Source organism: Lolium perenne, chromosome 7, assembly GCF_019359855.2.
Source record: "Lolium perenne isolate Kyuss_39 chromosome 7, Kyuss_2.0, whole genome shotgun sequence".
Lineage (NCBI taxonomy): Eukaryota > Viridiplantae > Streptophyta > Magnoliopsida > Poales > Poaceae > Lolium > Lolium perenne.
The window spans coordinates 102,671,801-102,687,242 of NC_067250.2; positions in this window are offsets into that span (position 1 = coordinate 102,671,801).

The following is a 15,442-nucleotide window of genomic DNA, read 5'->3' on the forward strand; positions in this document are numbered from 1 at the left end:
AAAAGATCTATGAACTGGCAACAATACAAATGTGGCCTACATAAATAAGAGTTCTAGCAACTACCTCTTGCTTTTAAACAAAACTAACCGTTGCATGTTGGACAATTGAATAAGTCTCTTATTTCTTATTTTCTATTTTTTTTCTATTGCACTGCATGGTTTTTTACCTTGCTTTCTTTGATTCTACTCTTGCCTTTGCAATGAAGATAAATTCTCATAAAGCAACTAGTTAAAAGAAGAGAGTTATTAAACAACAAGATAGACATGAAGTTCGACTTTGTCAAACACTTTCACCACTTTTTAAATGGCACTAGCTAATAGTCTCGCCTCCTGGTAACGAGTGTAAACCTTATTCATGGATTTTTCAGTCATGTTGTATGCTCTACTCGACATTTTCCTTTCGCTCTCCATGGCTAATCGAATCCTAGGGTGCCTGCCTTTCATACACTTTTTTGTACATCATATGTATTGAAATATCCATGACCCTCAGTTTACTCATTGATTACTAAATAGAACAAGAGTATCTCATGTCCCTTTGTGATCATCTCTTCCTAACTATTTGTTGTACAAAATCATATCTCTACTCCAAATTCAAGGTATTCTTTTTTTCTTTATTTGTAAACATCATTTGCATGGATCTTTTCTTTGTTGCAAGTTATTGTTTGTTGGAGAAGTTCTGTACTTGTCCAACACACTCAAGTTAATCTAATTCAAGACAAGATGCAACTGAAACTTCTAGATTTGAGGCGCACATGTATGCAAAACAAAAGAGGGATGCATATCAGGGTGATGGAAACACTTAAGTCTGCCTCAAAATGAAAATTATATATGGATATTTACAAATAAAATACATTAGTTTAGTGGAACTAGTTACATATGGTCAAAAAATTACAAATCCACTACGAATGTTTGCAAAAAAACCAAGGGTAAAGAAAGGAGCGAGGACATTTGATACGGGGTGGCCTTCGAACACCACCTCCTCAAGACCGGCAATCCCACTACAAGTGGACCAATGAGACGAGCACAAGTTAAAGCCATACAATAAGAGGTGAACTCGCTCCTATCCATGTGTAACCTTAGTACCCATTGGATGGAAAGCCACCCCATGTCAATACTTTGTGCGTCATCAGGTACCTTGGGCAAGAAGCTCACCATGGAAGCCAAGCTCATGAAGAAGAAGAAGAAGAGGAGGAAGAGGAGGAAGAGGAGGAAGAGGAGGAGGAGAAGATGCAACTCCTGGAAGAAGTACTTAAGAGTCTCCGGTCTCGACACATGAGTCTTCGGCCCTGGCAACTTCAACACCGGAGTCCTGACCTCGTTGACACCGGAATCTCCAAACCCAACTATCCCAGCCCAACGATCCACCTGCCTCGCTCTCAGTATGGGGGTTCAGATTCTTTTGGCCGCCTACCTGAGACTTTGATCAGAAATTCTAGACCACCATCGACCAGACCGGAGTCTCTGGTCTACTAACCGTGGAATCTTCGGTTGAAGTGATCCTAGAAGTCCAAGTCAACACGGGCCACAAGTCATGTACGCTCCAGAATGTTTTAGTGATTACAATTAGGTCCCTATTTCGTGGCTGGCTATGTATATGCCCCACCCCTTGTGGAAATCCTAGAATGAGATTGAGATTAGACATGAGCTTTTCTCTTGACCCCTTGCGGGAAACCATACCATATATTCATCATCTATAGCATCACTTGTTCTCCTAATAGAAGGATCTTCCCTCTTTGGTGGATTCTACCATAGTTGATCTCTTCCTTGCACTTCTACATTTTTTGGGGTCTTTTGCTTGCACCTCTATCAACTTGGCCTTTTCACCCTTATAGGGTTATATCATTTGATTTTTCGATCTCTTTGTGGGTGACAAGGTATCAACTTGTCAATGCCTATGGATTGTAGGCTAGGGTTTAGTTAGAAGTAGAGGGCAAGTAGATCTCGAAGGTTTCAGCCGAAAAGTACTCGACGATTATGAAAATTAGGGTTTGCAGATAATGATTCGATGATCTCCTCGTCCCTCGACTCCCCCTTTATATAGGAGGTGGAGCCGAGGGATTCGTGTAGTACAAATTACAGAGTCCGGGACGGTTTCTAACTCATCCCGCCAGATTACAGATAACACTTCCTATTACAACTCTTGACTTTCCTTGATATATCTTGGGCTCCCGAATCTTCTTATTCTTCGGGTAGTGGGCCTTCAGTAAACCCCGGGTACTATCTTCGGCAGGCCCATTTGGGATGCCTATGTCAGTGGGCCTGCTACCGCAAGGTCTTTTATCGCAACCACTATCGAGTTGGTGTTTCGGGACAAAGAGGACAAATCGGATTGTGTGTGTGTGTGTGTGTGTGTGTGTGTGTGTTTAGTATCCCTGATTCCACCGCCGTGTTCATCTTGTTCGTCACCTTCCTCCGCGAATCCTTCCACCTCGAGGTCAATCCGTAAGATCGGGACAGTCCACGTGGCTTAGCCCACATCAAGATTGAGATAGAGGTAAAAGGTAAAGCCCCGTTTCTCGGGAGAGCTCGCCAACACATGTCTCCTTCACGCGCCTTCACCTACATGCACTCATCCTCAATCTCACTGCTGCTTGTAGGCTCAGGGGCGGCAGTGATATCCTCCTCACACACCTATGCGTCAGTGATGAACTCCTTCACATGCCTCTTAGAGCTCATGCATCATCCCTGTCGCCTAGCTGTACTCCTCGTTATAGCGCTTGGAGGATTTTTCTAGGAAGGAGCTCGACGAGAGCTTCGAGATCGATGTCGTTTGCGTGTGGCGAGAGGGAGGGGGAGTGGCCACCAAGTGGGTCATTCAGTGAGGGAAAAATGCAGGACAGCGGGTCCACGCGAACGGTAGTTCTCAGTTTGGACGCAACAGACTTGCGAGTGATTAAAATTTGCACATAGTTTGGGAGTCGAGATTCCCTTCGATATCGAGGCGTATGTGGTGACTTCATCAATCTCTGACGGATCAGGTACTAGTTAACTGCTCTGGTGGCAATCCGCAAAAACCTACTTCAAGATCACGTCCCTGGACATGATCTCGGGATACTGGTGTAAACGTCGACAGGTGCCGCTTAAGGTTTTACCATTCTGTCGAGTCCCAGTCAAATTTATCGGGTACCTAACGCGTCCGTTAGGATTTTTCTTCGTATCTGTTGATACGGATAAAAGCAGCAGAGCGCAGTCTTTGGCGATGCCACGCCCAGCAGAACGGATCTGGGGTCTTACCTTCGCAAATTTGCGGCATTCAGAAATTGATCGCAACTTCGGCGTTCTGAGAATATATTGTCGAGTGCTTTTCCGGCTGTTGGAATGGCACATTTTATCGAGTCAAATATGACTTATATTGCTCTCCCGATGGGAGTATATGTAGAGTTAATTATAACTCGAAATATACTCTCTTGCTTTTCTATCTTTTATTTTTGAACTTCATCGGGTACGCGAACAGCGTTCCCGATGGGAGTAGCCCCCGAGGCTACAGCCAAGAACTTGTGCTTGGTTGTAGGCTCAACATTTTAGTCCACCTTATCGCTATATTGTCGTTATTTCCCAATATGATCTCTCTCTTCTTTTTTTATCTCTCGGGTGCGCGAACAGCGCTCCCGATGGGAGTAGCCCCCGAGGCTACAGCCAAGGACTTGTGCTTGGTTGTAGGCTCCCATAATTCTATATTGCCATACTCGAAATTTTACTTTTTATCGAAGTAGCCCCCGAGCGTTTGGGCAAAAACTTGTATTTGATCAAAGGCTCCCGAAGTATTTAATAATTCCTCCTGTCGCCAATCTTCTTTTATTTTTCTTGTCGACATGCTTCCCTTAAACAAAATTGCTTCATCTCTGTTTATAGTCTTGATTTTTCTGCCTTGTGGGTCCATTGTTTCCACCATGTTGACACGTCGTGCAGGTGGGGGACACACGTCCTCCGCTTTTTCTGGCGCACGTACAGTAACGCCTATCTCAGTAAAAATACCTTTTTACCCTTGTATCTAGAAGATCTTTTTTCACCACATGATTTCTTCATCCAACGGCGCACTGCTTCACCCGATTCTTATATAAACCTTTCTTCAACCTCCGTTCATCCCCTCGCTTGCGCCGCTCATCTGTTCCTCTTCGCAAAAGCTTCCCCTGCGCCCAACTCTCTCTGATCATCCGCACTCACGAGCATTGCTCGCCCATTGCCGTTGATGCCACCGCGCACGCGACTCACTCGCCACGCATTCCCGGAATCCAAGATGGCCGCCGAGGATCTTGAGTGGGAGAGATCCAAAATCTCCAACCAAGACACCAACATCTTGAAGAGGCTTGGCCTCATGAAGAAGGAGGACGCCATCCGCTTTCCCCGAAGAACGCGACCCCAAGCCTCCAATGGAGTACCGGGTTAGTTTTGTTGATCACCTCATCCGCGGCCTTTCGGCCCCAATTCACGATTTCCTCCGCGGCCTTCTTTTCGTTTATGGGATTCAACTGCACCAGTTGACCCCCAATTCCATCCTTCACATTTCTATTTTCATCACACTTTGCGAATGCTTCCTCGAATCCCTCCCAATTGGGCTCGTGGAAACGCATTTTCTGCCTCCGCCGCAATGGCTCCCACAACGTCACTTATAACATAGGTGGCGTTGTTATCTGTGTTCAGCATCGATGTCGATTATTTCGACGTCAAATTTCCTGATTCTGTCCAAGGATGGCGCAAAAAGTGGCTCTACATTCACGAAGAAAGCGCCAACTCCGTTGAACACAACATAATTCCTTTCGACGGAAGTGCCAGAATCCAGCGCCGCCGCTCCTGGGATGCCGAAGCTTCCGAGGAAGAGAAAAAGGCGACAGAGGCACTCATGTCTCGTATTCATCAGCTTCAAAACACTCGAGGCAAAGAGCTGTCTAGTGTTCAAATCACTGCCTACTTCCTTAGGATTAGAGTGCAGCCTCTTCAGGCTCGCAAAAATCCCCTTTGGACGTACTCTGGCGAAAACGACCCCAACAGAATCTCCAGTGATCTTTCCTCAAAGGACTTGGAGAAGTTGATTCGAAGACTTTCTCGCCTGGGCAAGGACCCTATTCCTTCCTCTTGTCGCGTGGAACCATACAACTCCGCCAATCCACTCCCGAGGTATTTTGTCTTCCCGAATTTTTATCTTGTTCCGCACTTTCTCGCATCTCATTGTATTGGCATCTCTTTAATTTTCCTTTTGTCACTATTTTTACAGAACCATCCTACTATGACTTCCCTTCCTCCTCTTCCTGAGGGTGGAGAAGTCGAAGAACAGGCTATCATTGCCGAAGATACTCAAGGTTCTTCTATTCCCGAAAGTGAAGTCGCGGGTTCTCACAAATCTGCGGCTTCCCGTGAAAAAGAAATTGAGTCTGAAGCCAGTGAGTCGACGCAATCCCTTCCTCCTGTTTCTCCAAGGAACAAAAGGAAAAGGAATGATGCCGAGGATTCTGGCACCTCTAAGGCTGAAGAAGTTGTTCCTTCTCATCCGAAGGCAGCTTATGATCCTTATATTGAATCCCTCGTCAGCTCGTAAGTCGTCTTTAGTGCTCCCTATTTTTGTACTCGAAATATTTATCTTGTCTTGCTTTTTATGCTGCCGATTTTTAATCAACAGTGATGACGAGGAAGAAGTACCAACTACTGACGTGGCTCCTCGGACAAGCACGTCACGTACTGTACTTGCCTCAGACACGCTAGTTGAAGGAGAAGAAAACTCGCCTCCTCAACAAAACGTCGTCACCACTACTCCAGCATCAAGCCCCCTTGCTCCTTCACCAAAAAGGACAAGGGTTGAAAAAATTGTTGAACCTGCCCCTCAGTTGGGCAGTTCATCGACTCTGCTCTTAGATGATGTAAGCTTGTCGACCTCTATATTTTCCTTATTTTTTTTTTTTTTTTTACGCCTTCTCTCTTTTTCATGCCGATGTTTCTCTTGCTGTGTTCACCTTGAATAGCCCATGATCAAAGAGCTTCTCCGCATCGGCTCCCAATTTATTGGGTACCGTGAATATACTAACAGAGCCGAAGGTAACGACCTTTAAACTTGCCGTTTTTTTCTTGACTTTTTGCTCCTGTTGCTTGTCGCGATTTTTGATCTTTCTTCTCTCTTTTTTTTATATCTCGACAGAGAAACTTGCAGAGGCCAACGAACGTGCCGACGCACTTGCTCAAAAACTTGAGCAAAGTGAAGCGGCTCGCAAGAAAGCCGAACTCGCTGCTAGCAAAGCCAAGGCCGAAGCTGATGAAGCCAAGGCGAAAGCTGCTGGTGTCGAGGAACTGCAGAAAAAACTTGAGGATGCTATATCTGCCTTAGACGAGCACAAAGCTGCGCAAGCTTCTCGTGAAGAAGGAATCCTCAAGCGCCTGAAAACTCAAAGTCGCCGCACTTTCAGTAATTTTGCTGATCCCTTCTATTTTTATGAGAATCGTTGTTTCTTGTTTTTTGACTAGTGCTTTGTTTCCTTGTCAGCCCAAACAAACCAGGATTTTGATCTGACGAATCCTGTCGATGACCCGCTCCTTGACGCACTTTCCTATCTGGAGCTTCATGGGTCCGAGATTCGTGAAGGTGTGTCGAATGCTAACGATATTGCTCGGCATTGTTCCCCTACTTCTTCCCGAAGAAAGAGGAGCTGCGACTTTCCTTAACCTTGCCAAGATGTTCAACTCATCGGAAGACCTTGGACTGAAGATGCGCCAAGAAAATATGAAGGTTGCCGTTGAGAACACCTGTCGCTTTGGTTGCGACGGTCTAGACTATCGACTGGATGAAAGTTGGCGACACCGAACAGATAGAGCAATCAAGGTGGAAGTCGCTGATCAAGGCAGCCAAGCCCAACACAAAGAAGATCTTGGCCTATCTCGGGATTAAACCAGCGTCGACTCCTAGCTCGTCAAGGCCGGAGGTCTAGTTGCATGCCTCTGTTTTTCTTTCTGTTTCTTTTGCTCTTGTCGCCAAAGTAGTCATTTGGCGACACATACTTCCTTAGCTCCACTGTAATGCCCTTGTAATTATTCCAAGAGATTAATGAAAACTCTATCTTTGCTTGTTGTTTGATGTTGTCTTGTTTAAATTTCAGTTGATATTTGATAACTATACTCCATCTTCCGCTCCTTCCAATGTTTCGCCTTCTTCTTCTCGCGCGAGGAGAACTTTTGCTGATACTGCACCTGTCGACGATACCTTGTCGCAAGAACTGGATGAGCTTCGACAGCAACTTCAGTATGCGAAGAAGCAAACACTTGTGATGATGGAGCAATCTCGTAAGTCATCCGAAGCCGAAAAAGTTGCTCTTGACAAGCTCGCGAGGCCGTGGCTGCTAAGGAAATTGCTTTCCGAGGCTGAAAAGGCGACCACTCGAGAAAATTTCATGCTCGAATTAATGAATGAAGCCAGTGCAGATATGTCGGGTATGCTTGCTTCATCCTCCGATATCTTTCATCTTCATGCTATGTCTCTTAAAGGTTTCCCCTTCGTTGTTTTGATAGGTTCCTTTGCGATGCTGCTGCGAGGAAGAGAGGGTAAATGCTAGGACGAACCTCCTTGTTAACCTTTCCCTGGACCATGGTTCTTTGTTTTGGGCTACCCCAGAGAGGACCCGACAAATTGTCAGATTCCAAGATCGCACCTCTCAAACTCGCGATTTCCTTGACTTCTGTACCAAGACCTTGTCCATGGTTTACAACTCCATGTTTCCTCGAACGTCCAACCAAAAACTCTCCCTGAATTGATGGAAAGATTCAAGGATGCGGCGGTATCCATGATTTTGTCAAAGCTCAACTGGTAGCTGGCGCTGATTTGCTCTTATCATGCTCCAGATCTGCCACTCAAATCTTGACCTTACCCAAGTTGTCGCGAAAGTTCATCAAAAGGTAAAACGTCGAAGAGTTGGTGTTGATAGGATTAACACGAAGGTTACGCCTGTAGCCGAAGAAATGATTGAGGACCTTCTTCGGATGGACGCCGACTTTTTTGCCGATGGCCATTATGCCGATTTTCTTGGCGCTGCTCCTGAAGAAAACAGAGTTACTCTTGATGACATATTGAATCAAGACTAGTTATTTTCCTCTTGTAGATATTTCTTTTTTGTAACCCATGACTATGATTATATTGTGAAGCAACCACTATATTTCTATGTTTGTCTAGCCCCCGAGTGTCTCGGTGACTCTTTACTATATTTGTATATTTGCGAGGTTTTGAACCAAGGCATTTATATATTTATGGCGAATATGAGCCCCCGAGCTTTTTTATTGAGTACTATTTTGTATTTTTATTGACTCATGAGGTATTTTAATACCAAGGCAAGGCTTTTCTTTTGTCGATGAACTATATTGAAATTCGTCGGAGCAGAGACTTTGATCGTGTCGATAAGGAAGAAAGGTTATATTGATACTATCTTTATTATATTGCAGCACCGCGAGCCCGCCTCATTAAAAACCTTCTCCGGCCCCACTCGGTGCCCCGAAAAAGGAAAAGAGTGCGTCTGAAAACTCGCGGGCGTTTCAGTACATTGAAGTTTTACAAGGACTATATTTCGACTCTAGGCGTAGAACCGCCTAAGTTGCGCCACGTTCCAGGGGTTTGGCTCCTCCACCCCTGTCTTCTTGTCCTTTATCCTGTATGCTCCTCCTCTGATTACTTCCGTGACAATGTAAGGGCCAAGCCATGGTGACTCGAGTTTTTCATGACTTTTTTGCGTGAGCCGAAGAACTAGGTCTCCCACCTGAAAAGATCTTGGCCGCAAACGTCGACTGTGGTAATTCTTCAGGTCCTGTTGATATTTGGTTACCCGAGATAGTACTTCATCTCGAGCTTCGTCAAGTGCGTCGACGTCATCTTCTAGCGCTTTTCTCGACACTTATTCGTCATATTCCACGATACGTGGAGAGTTGTGCTCTATCTCGATTGGTAATACTGCTTCTGCTCCATGAACCAGGAAAAACGGAGTTTCCTGTGTTGCTGTGTTTGGTGTTGTTCGGATGCTCCACAACACGCTTGGTAGTTCTTCTGGCCAGGTATGTCGAGCTTTTTCCAGTGGTCCTAACAAGCGCTTCTTGATGCCATTGCAGATTATACCATTGGCTTTCTCGACTTGCCCATTGGTTTGAGGATGTGCAACTGACGCAAAGTGCAACTTGATACCCATCTCTTCGCAATAATCTTTGAATTCGTGGGATGTGAAGTTACTGCCGTTGTACGTGACGATCTTGTGGGGCACTCCAAATCTGAAGACGAGGCCTTTTATAAATTTTATCATGCGGATGCTCCGTGCGGTGAATTTATCGGCTTCGCTTCTATCCACTTTGTAAATTTGTCGGCTGACTACTAGCATGTACTCCTTTCCTCCTGGCCAGGATTTGTGTAACTTGCCCACCATATCAAGTCCCCATTGAGCAAAAGGCCATGACAATGGTATTGGTGCTAGCTCTGCTGCTGGAGAGTGAGGTTTTGCGGCAAACCTTTGACACGCGTCGCAAGTTCTTACTATGTCCTTGGCGTCCTCGATTGTTGTCAACCAGTAGAATCCTGCCCGAAAGACCTTGGCTGTAATAGCTCGACTACTTGCGTGGTGGCCACATATTCCTTCGTGTACATCCTTCAGAATTATTCTTCCTTCTTCGGGTGTGACACACCTTTGCAAGACGCCTGAAATACTTCGCTTATACAATTCTCTTTTGACCACCGTGAAAGCTTTGGAGCGTCGAATTACTCGTCTTGCCTCAAGCTGGATCATCGGGTATTTCTTTCCGAGGATGTATGATATGTACGGCTGCATCCACGGTATTCGTATCACCATGACCAGGTCCCGATCTTCTTCTTCTTCCTCTTGCTTTTCCTTGGTAGCCCCCGAGGGTTTCTTCTCCTTCTTTTTTGATTTTGTCGACTTGGTGGATCTCTCTGTTATCTCTTCCCGAGAATACACTGGCGGACTGCAAGGCATTGCGACCCGATGTTTGCAAGAACGTCGGCTTCGTCGTTGCTCAATCTACTAATATGATTTACTTCGCATCCATCGAACAACTTCTCGAGCTCGTTGTACACCTCCTTGTATGCCATCATGCTATCATTGACTGCGTCACATTGGTTCATAACTTGCTGAGCCACCAACTGTGAGTCGCCAAAGATTTTTAGTCGAGTTGCGCGCAGTTTTCGCCATCTTCATCCCGTGTATGAGAGCCTCATATTACGCTTCATTGTTAGATGCGTTAGGGAACGTCATCCGAAGGATGTACTTTAACTTGTCGCCTTCAGGTGATATGAGTACTACTCCTGCGCCAGCTCCTTCTAGTCTTTTGGACCCGTCAAAGTTCATGGTCCAGGTTCTCGACAAGTCTGGAGGTCCTGTATTTTGCAACTCCATCCACTCTGCAATGAAGTCCGGCAGTATTTGCGACTTGATTGCTTTTCTTTTTTCATACGTGATGTCCCGAGGGAAAGTTCTATTCCCCAAAGGGAGACACGACCGTAGCTCTGGATTGTTCAATATATTTGACAAGGAGCTTCATTGACCACTATGATCGGGTGTGCCGAAAAATAGTGGCGCAATTTCGTCTGTTGTGAACACTCCATATGCTATCTTTTGGTACCGAGGGTACCTTTGTTTTGAGGGTGATAAAACTTCGTGACGAAGTATCTTTGGACTCTGCACGCCGTGGAGTTTTCCTTCTTCTTCCCTTTCAACAACTAGCACCGTGCTCACCACTTGGGGCGTGGCTGCGATATACAGCAGGAGGGGTTCCCTTTCTTTTGGCGCCACCAAAATTGGTGGTGTCGAGATTGTGCGCTTCAAATCCTCGAAAGCTCTGTCGGCTTCTTCGTTCCACTGGAATTTATCTCCTTGCTTTATCAAAGCGTAAAATGGTAACGCTTTTTCACCCAGCCTAGCGACGAATCTGCTCAAAGCTGCGACTCGCTTGATTAGCTGTTGTATTTCTTTCAACTTTGTTGGCTTCCTCATTGTTACGATAGCTTGTATTTTATCGGGATTTGCTTCGATCCCTCTTTTGAAACTAGAAACCCCGAAGTTCTCCATTGACGCAGAAAGAACACTTCGTCGGGTTCGGTTTGAGGCAGAACTTATCAAGGTTGTCGAAGGTTTCCTTGAGATCCTCGATCAGCGTTGCCCCCTTTTTTGATGTTATGACGATATCATCAATGTATACTTGCACGTTCTTCCCGATCTGTGTCGCCAAACACTTCTGCATCATCCTACGATATGTTGCTCCCGCATTTTTTAAACCAAAGGGCATTGTTACGTAGCAAAACACGCCGTAAGGTGTAATAAACGCGTCTTTATTTCGTCTTCTTCTTTCAATCTGATCTGGTTATAACCAGAATATGCATCCAGGAAGGAAAGACGTTCACATCCACCGTGGAGTCGATAATTTGATCGATCCTCGGGAGGGAAAGTGATCCTTTGGACAATGTTTATTGAGACACGTAAAGTCGACGCACATGCGAAGGACCTTAGTGTTTTTCTTGACACCAAAGACAGGATTTGCTACCCATGTGGCTTACGTGGAATATCTCTTTGATAAAACCAGCTTCTTGTAGTCGATTGATTTACGACAGCATGGCTTTGCGGTTTGGTTCGAAAAACGCCGCAAAGGTTGTTTGATTGGTCTCGCTTAGTGGATCCAAGTTTAGGTGGTGCTCGGCAAGTTCCACTGGTACTCTGGCATGTCATTTGGACACCATGCGAAGATTTTCCGGTGCTCACGGAGGAACTCGACGAGCGCGCTTTCCTATGCGATATCCATGTCGTTTGCGATAGATGTCGTCTTTTTCGGTCTGTCGGGTGAATCTGCACCTCTTTTGAATTTTTCTCGATCGAAAGTTGATTCTTTGTTTGGCCTTCCAACGTACGGTAGTACGTCGTAATCAGTCATGCTTTTTGACGCCAAGTACTCAGCTTGCATCCCGAAAGTTTCGATAGGTGAAAATCCTTGTCGCATTTATCGGCTAAGGCAAAGCTTCCTTTGATTGTGATTGGTCCCTTTGGCCTGGGCAACCTCCACAACAGGTATGTATAGTGTGGCACCGCCATAAATCTAGCATATGCCGGTCGTCCCAACAGAGCGTGGTATTGCGACGGAAAATCCACGACTTCAAATTCGAGCCTCTCGATTCTATAATTTTCTCGGGTCCCAAATCGAACGTCGAGATTGATCTTTCCCAATGGATAACTTGGTTTCTCCGGTGTGATGCCGTGGAACCTTGTGTCTGTTGGTTTCAAGTTTGCTAAGGATATGTTCATCTTCCTCAATGTATCTCGCATACATAAGGTTCAAGCTGCCGCCGTCTATGAACACTCGAGAGACATCAAATCCCGCGATAGCTCGGCGAGAATAAGTCTTGGCTTGCCCCTGGTCGAGGAACTTGCTGCGGATGATCTGCTATTGTGAAGCCGATATCTTGTCCCGACCAATTAAGGTACTCAACTGTTGGTGGAGGCATTTTCTCCGCCATAAACACCGTCGTGAGATTACTTTACGAGCTCTATTGGACGGCCTTCCCTTCGAATCATCGACACCGCTCCATTGGAGTTAGGACCAACATAAGGTGGTGGTGCAGGTGCCGCTATTCCGAGCTGATGCCGATTGTCGTCTGTGATCGCGGGAGGAGGCGGCAAGTGAATCTCGCTTCTAGGTTCTCGAGGATTTCTCTGTCGCTGCCGCAGCGTTAGCGTTTTACGCATACCGCAACATTGCACGAAAATTTCGACGAGTCTTTACGCAAGTGCCCTGACTGTCTTTTACCGTTCTTTGTCGAGGAAAAAGTGCATCCGGCATGGTCCATTCATCATCTCTTCAGGGGGACACGAAAGGTCTTGGGAACCTAGGCCCGCTATTTTGCCTGCTGCGTGAATCATCCTGTTATCACCTCGCTGTTCATTGCTTCTCTGGTAATCATCTCTGTTGCTTCCTCCTGTATTTGTCCGAAAACCTGCCGAAATTTGTCCTGGAGCGTCATAGTTCTGCATGCTGAGGAAATCTTCGCCTCGGTTGATAGTTTCGACCACGGTCCTCCTCTGGCGACTTTGTGCCGTTTGTTATGGACAGCGTCTTCTCCATCTGCCCATTTATTTGCTATCTCCATTAACGCGGATCTTGTCTTTGGATTGGTCCTTCCCAAATCCTCGACAAAATCTCCACGCTCGACTCTGCGACAAACGCATCTATCGCTCTCTCGTCGGATATATTTTCTCGCTGAATTTTTGATGATATTCCACCTTTGGATGTACTTTCTCATTGGCTCATCGGCTTTTGTCGACATGCTCTCAATTCCTCTAACGACGCGGGTTTTTTGCACGTGGATCCGAAGTTCTTGACGAACACATCCTCGAAACTTTCCCGGTTGTCGATGGATCTGGAGCGAGTTTCTTTATCCAAGATCGTGCGGCTCCACTCAAATGTACCTGGATGCTTTGAATAGCTGTTGCCCTGGTTCCTCCTGTCAGCTTCACCGTCTCCAAATAGTTGACTAGCCAATCCTCTGGATCTTGGAGGCCGTCGAACTTCTTGAAATTATCGGGTAACTTGAATCATGAGGGGACTCGAGTTTTTCGGACTCTCCTCGGGAAGCATGGTAAGCCGCACATATCCTCGTCGTTAAGTTACGGAGATTGCCGATGATCCCTTCGCTTTGCCGCGCTACGTCGACCCTTGCTTGTGCTTTGTATCTCTTGCTCCACTTGGTCCTTCAGTCTTTGCCGCTGTTGCTGCAGTCGTGGACTATTTTGCCTTGCCGTTCCTTCGGGAGGCGTTGATACAAACGCTGTCCCCATAGCTCCAACTCCTGCTACCGCCATATTGTACAGTGTTTCCCTTGGATCACCTGGAGGTGGTTTAGATGCAAGGATAAAAGCATGTGTCGCCATATACCCAGCCTCTGGTGTCTTAGGGATGATGTTTCCTCTTGTATCTATCGACATGAAGGACATGTCGAGGTTTTGGACCAAGTGTTCTCTTTCTCGCTTCGGGTATGTGTTGCGGTCTTGATCTTGCTCGTTCGCGCCTCCCGGTGGCTATCACCCGTAGTTCTAGATTGTCGACTTAGATCTGCCCTTCTCTTCTTTGGATGCGAGAAGCTGCCTCCTTTCTCCTATTCAACTCAGTATCTGTTTTCCAATTCCACGGCAGCTCGTGCGAGCCTATATTGATATGCTTGCAATTCTTAAGTGTGGCTGTGGTAGCCATTGGTTCTGTGCCGTTCATAGCTCTCGCGGCTCTGTCTCACGCTGCTTGTGAAAGTTGAACTCTATCTCGCGGCTCTGGCCCGACGTATTTGTTGCCCAGGCCTTGTCGCAGATTGGAGGGATCGACGTATGGATTTCCCAGACTGTCGAAAGCCTCAGATGTCTCCTCTTGATCTTCAATGGCATAAATCTGATGATACTTTGTACTCAGATCTATGTTGGGTTTGGTGGCATCATCGTTTAGATTGATGAAGACCTTGCCCACTGTGATAGATTTGTCGATGAAGTCATAGCTGTCGACATCGCTTGAGCCATCGCTTATATATGAGTCCGCAGATGACTCAAACGACATGTCGTTGAAGATCTTGGCGAGTTTCTCTCTTGTTCTGGTGCTGATGTAGCGTGTCGCCGAAGTTTCTTCTTCTCCTGACTCGGTTGACGACGCATAGCTTGAAAAATCGGAATCGACCTTCGATGATCCCGACGAAATCGGAACCTCGACACGATACGATCCTTCTTTCTCGACGCGAAAGTGAAACCTTCCGAACGTCATCTCCATGGGCTCCGCCAGATACGCATATGCATCCAAACGGGAGGGTGGGTGAGGAACAAAATCGACAAGACCAGCAGCGATCTGTTTACCTCGATCCATTGTGTTGCTTGCAGTTGATGATGTCGAAGATCTTGAACGTGCCATCGAGATCAGATCCTTACGCCTCTAATTCCCACAGACGGCGCCAATTGACAAGGTATCAACTTGTCAATGCCTATGGATTGTAGGCTAGGGTTTAGTTAGAAGTAGAGGGCAAGTAGATCTCGAAGGTTTCGTAGAAAAGTACTCGACGATTATGAAAATTAGGGTTTGCAGATAATGATTCGATGATCTCCTCGTCCCTCGACTCCCCTTTATATAGGAGGTGGAGCCGAGGGATTCGTGTAGTACAAATTACAGAGTCAGGACGGTTTCTAACTCATCCCGCCAGATTACAGATAACACTTCCTATTACAACTCTTGACTTTCCTTGATATATCTTGGGCTCCCGAATCTTCTTATTCTTCGGGTAGTGGGCCTTCAGTAAACCCCGGGTACTATCTTCGGCAGGCCCATTTGGGATGCCTATGTCAGTGGGCCTGCTACCGCAAGGTCTTTTATCGCAACCACTATCGAGTTGGTGTTTCGGGACAAAGAGGACAAATCGGATTGTGTGTGTGTGTGTGTGTGTGTGTTTAGTATCCCTGATTCC